The sequence below is a fragment of the Ornithorhynchus anatinus genome, chromosome 9 (assembly GCF_004115215.2).
Source record: "Ornithorhynchus anatinus isolate Pmale09 chromosome 9, mOrnAna1.pri.v4, whole genome shotgun sequence".
NCBI classification, from domain to species: domain Eukaryota; kingdom Metazoa; phylum Chordata; class Mammalia; order Monotremata; family Ornithorhynchidae; genus Ornithorhynchus; species Ornithorhynchus anatinus.
In genome coordinates, this window is record NC_041736.1 from 32,921,887 (window position 1) to 32,926,815 (window position 4,929).

At 42.4% G+C, this 4,929-nt stretch overlaps 1 non-coding gene across 1 annotated transcript; it reads right to left on the minus strand.

Annotated features, from left to right (window-relative positions):
- Positions 1 to 1,866: 1,866 nt before the first annotated feature.
- On the minus strand, positions 1,867 to 2,002 carry LOC114814493. The gene has a single exon (XR_003762285.1). It is a non-coding gene; the product is annotated as a small nucleolar RNA SNORA7 (small nucleolar RNA).
- Positions 2,003 to 4,929: the final 2,927 nt, after the last annotated feature.

Genomic DNA, 4,929 nt, shown 5'->3' on the forward strand with positions numbered 1-4,929 from the left:
GTGTTTAAAAGTTACCATGCTTAATGTTGTGATTATCATTTGCAGTAATGGTATTCACGGAGCCCCTATAACGTGCAGAACGCTGGCCTAAGCACTTTGACCAATATACCAGAAGCCAAAGGTATATCCCTTTCCCTCCAAGAGCTTGCAGTCTACCAGAGGAGAGGCAGAGATGAATGATTTATTTACAAATACTGGGAGTGGAAGAAGAACATGGCTAAAAGTGATGGAACAATATATATGTCAGTGACTATACCTGTAAACAGATGGGCTAAAGATGGGTCTAGATACGTAAATTTTAAATGATGCCATGACCCTTGTGTGTGCTTTGTATTTGAAGAAAACACACTACTGATGGCAAAATTCAGTTACGAGCGCATTGTGCAACTGAAAAGGTCACTGTGGGATCCACAGTCTCAGCCACAGTGGACACACAAAAGTATTGCACCCATTGTGTTGTTTATTTACTGTTTGCATCACCTGGGGCTGTTTTTTTGTTTCCTTTCTTCTATAAATTACATCACTTAACAGGGACTGAACCACTTAGCATTGTAGAATTATATCCCAGTTAGAAAATAGTGAGGATTATAGAAGATGTTGCATCAGGAAAATCAAGGGTTGAAGTCATCTGCACTGAACCTTCTGAAGCAGAATGTATCAATTAAAGCTGAAAAAGCACCAAATGTACACTTAACTGGGAAGATCTGTTAATCGCTATTGCATAAATTTTCTTTGCTGCTAGAGTCTCTACCTTTTCGATGGGACTTTCCTAGAAGCTCCACGATTTCCACTTCTGGGGAGAAAAACAGCAAAATGATTAAAAAATGATGAAATTCAAGAAAACCAAGATAAAATAAATGCAAGCCAGGTTGATCTGGTCTTGAAAAATGGTTTGTACAAAATCTTAGAAGTACATCAATATTTGGGACACTGGAATGGGAATCAGAAGAGACAAAGTATCACTCCACTCTGATTATAATTGCTAGCAAATGATGTAGCAGGGTGGTTAATAATAATAATAATAATAATAATTATGGTATTTGTTAAGCACTTACCATGTGCCAGGCACTGTACTAAGCATTCATTCATTCATTCAATAGTATTTATTGCGCGCTTACTATGTGCAGAGCACTGTACTAAGCGCTTGGAATGTACAAATCGGTAACAGATAGAGACAGTCCCTGCCCTCTGACGGGCGCACAGTCTAATCGGGCGAGACAGACAGACAAGAACAATAGCAATAAATAGAATCGAGGGGATGAACATCTCATTAAAGCAATAGCAAATAAAGAGAATCAAGGTGATGTACATCTCATTAACAAAATAAGCACTGGGGTGGATGCAAGCAAATCAGGTTGGACATAGTCCCTGACCCAAGTGGGGCTCACAGTCTCCAAACCCCTTTTACGGATGAGGTAACTGAGGCACAGAGAAGTTAAGTGACATGCCCAAGGTCACACAGAAGACAAGTGGTAGAGCCAGGATTAGAACCCATGACCTTTTGACTCCCATGCCCGTGCTCTATTCACTATGCCATGTTGCTTCTCCCAGGTTAAGAAATAATGTAACTGGTGGATAAAAATGCACTGTGAGAGGCTACTGTAAAATCATTAATATTCATTCTTTTCCAGTCTCAGCCTGCTTGTCTTATGCCTTCGAGTCATTTCTGACCCGTAGCGACACCACGGGGACGCCTCTCCGAGAACGCCCCGCTCTCCATCTGCAATCGTTCTGGTAGCGGATCCGTGGAGTTTTCTTGGTAAAAATAATGAAGTAGTTTACCACTGCCGCCTTCCGCGCAGCAAACTCGAGTCTCCACCCTCGACTCTCTCCCCTGCCGCTGCTGCCCAGCACAAGTGAGTTTTGACTTGTAGCAGGTTGCCTTCCACTCTCTAGCCACTGCCCAAGCTAGGAATAGAATGGGTAGTTCCGCTTGACTCTCCCTCCCATAGCCGAGACCGGTAGAGGACTGGAAACTCTCCAGGTGCGACCCTGAGAGGGGCTCAGCCTGCTATTTCATAACAATTACGATATTAAGTGCTTACTATGTGCTGAGAACCGGGGTAGCTACAAGATGATCGGAGTGGACACAGACCCCATCCCGTATTTAAACATCTAGGTTTAACGAAACAGCAACTCCAGAGGAATGCTATTCACGCAATCACTGGCCACATCTGTAAAGGAAGAGGTCTCACCATGGGGAGAAAACGCGCTTCAAGATTCATAATAATGTTGGTATTTGTTAAGTGCTTACTGTGTGCAAAGCACTCTTCTAAGCGCTGGGGTAGATACAGGGTAACAGGTTGTCCCACGGAAGGCTCACAGTCTTCATCCCCATTTTACAGATGAGGTAACCGAAGCCCAGAGAAGTGAAGTGACTTGCCCACAGTCACACAGCTGACAAGCGGCGGAGCCGGCGTTCGAACCCCTGGCCTCTGACTCTCAAGCCCGTGCTCTTTCCACTGAGCCACACGGCTTCAAGATTCCTGATTCTTAACAGCCCAACTTGACATCACATAAGTTAGTCCGCTGAAGTTACACCGATGTGATCCACGCAATATCATCACTATTTAGTTCAGACTGGAGTTCATGGGTCATTTTCCAGATAATGGCACCTTCCTGCTTCCTGTTTTCTTAATGGTATCTGCTCAACCTCTTCTCCCCCCTCCTCCTCGACTACCTGCCAGTTGAGGAAGATTACCCTTCTGCTTCACCAAGAAAGAGCAATAGGTTGGAGCCAAGAGGAAGGCTGAGAAGCCTGAAATACTGCATTCCACCCAAGGAGCTGTACTTGAGGTAGGTGACCCCGAAAGACCATTTTCTGCCCCATGCAATACCCAATTAAATTCACTTGGCTAAACATTAGGTTTTTCCAACGTAGATGCAGCTAAAAAAAAATCAGAGTCGGCTGGAGAGAAAATTCTCCAGCCTTGAGCAGACACAGGCTTTTTAATAACACGCTTTGTGGAGCTCACAGAGCAGTGTCTTGAGTCAAACTTAATACCAGCTGATGAAAGAATCCCTCAGGTAAGCGCACGGATCAAGGACTAGAAAATGACTTACGGTCCGGGAAAAAAAAAATGCTGAAAATCTTAGAATGGTTGAAAGGGAAGTCACGGGGAAAAAAGAAAGGGCAAATTTGAGATGAGTTGGAAATGCTCGCATACCGATGCAGTCAATAAGGATTTAGAAGTCTTTGGCCATTTTTAAGAGCTGAGATTTTAATTGACATAATTCAGATTTGCTTTGAAATACTGAAGGTATGTGTAGATCTATACATGTTCTTCCTCCCGAATCCAGTACCTCACCTTCAGGTATTTGCCTTTTGCACTTTACAAAAGCATGTGAAGCTATCTGTTGTTTTAATGTTTAAATTCTCTGTTCAAGGTTTATCGGAAGAGAGGGCCTCTGGCTAATAAATATTGGGTCAAGTGCCAGTGGAGAGGCACTTTCAAATATTGGATTTAAACTGGAATCAATTAGTTGTATTTTTTGAGTTCTTACTTCGTGCAGAGCACCGTACTAGGTGCTTGGGAAAGTACATTATATCAGAGATGGTGAACACGTTCCTGGCCCTCAAGGAGTTGTTCCTTTCATATCAGCGAAGAGAAACAGCGTGGCTCAGTGGAAAGAGCCCGGGCTTGGGGCTCAGAGGTCATGGGTTCTAATCCCAGCTCCGCCACTTGTCAGCTGTGTGACTGTGGGCAAGTCACTTGACTTCTCTGTTCCCTCATCTGTAAAATGGGGATGAAGACTGTGAGCCTCACGTGGGACAACCTGATGACCCTGTGTCTACCCCAGCGCTTAGAACAGTGCTCGGCACATAGTAAGTGCTTAAATGCCAACATTATTATTATTAAATGCCAATGATGATGATGTTAGTATACATAGAGCAGTTCTAATCGGGGCTGAGATTCTGGAGAATGAAAGCAAACAGGCTTAAAGTGCAGAGCCAAGCTACTAACGTTGTTGAGTCTGACAGGCAGGTTAGCATATTTGGGTAGTCATAATAGGATTGGCATTTGTTCAGCGCTTACTATGTGCCAAACGCTGTTCTAAGAGCTGGGGTAGACACAAGGTAATCAGGGTGTCCCACGTGGGGCTCACAGGCTTCATCCCCATTTTAGAGATGAGGGAGCTGAAACACAGAGAAGTGAAGCGACTTGCCCAAAGTCACAGAGCTGACAAGTGGCAGAGAAGGGATTAGAAACCACAACCTTTAATTCCCAAACCCAAGGTCTTGCCAGTAAGCCATACTGCTTCTCCTATCAGATTATATAGCACAGAATACATATGAGTATATGTGCTGTAAGTAGTATATGTGATGGTACACACATATAGAGCATATACAAACATGTATTCTTTGCTATTCTATGCATATACCATAGAATAGCATAGAATTCTGAATCATATAGTCAACATAGCATATATTCTATGTTATATATACATATAGCGTAGACTACGTATGTGTACACATACACAAATATATCTGTAAATGTCTATGGACATACAGATATGTATATGTATATATCTATTGCTGATGGCAGCTCACAAGTATCAGCTTTCATGCAAACATTTCCTCAAAGTACTATGAACACGATATTTTTTCAAAATGAGATTAAAAAAAACCCTCTGAAGATGGGCTTTATGGTCCTATCATGATTTCATTTTGGCAAGTGGAAAATGGAGTTTTATCGTACAAAAAAAGTATATTCTTATAGTCACCCTCTTAAACCATTTAACTCATTTTTAGTTTTGTCACCTCTCTTGAGGATTTCATTGGTTAAGATCCATCCCTTATGCCTAAAAGTCCCAAATGAAGGGAATGTACATATTTCATTAATTTTACCCTGTAACTATAATGTGGTGTCAAATTTAGTAAAGGGTTCACAGCAGATAATCCATCTCTAACAAGAGATAGCCCAAATT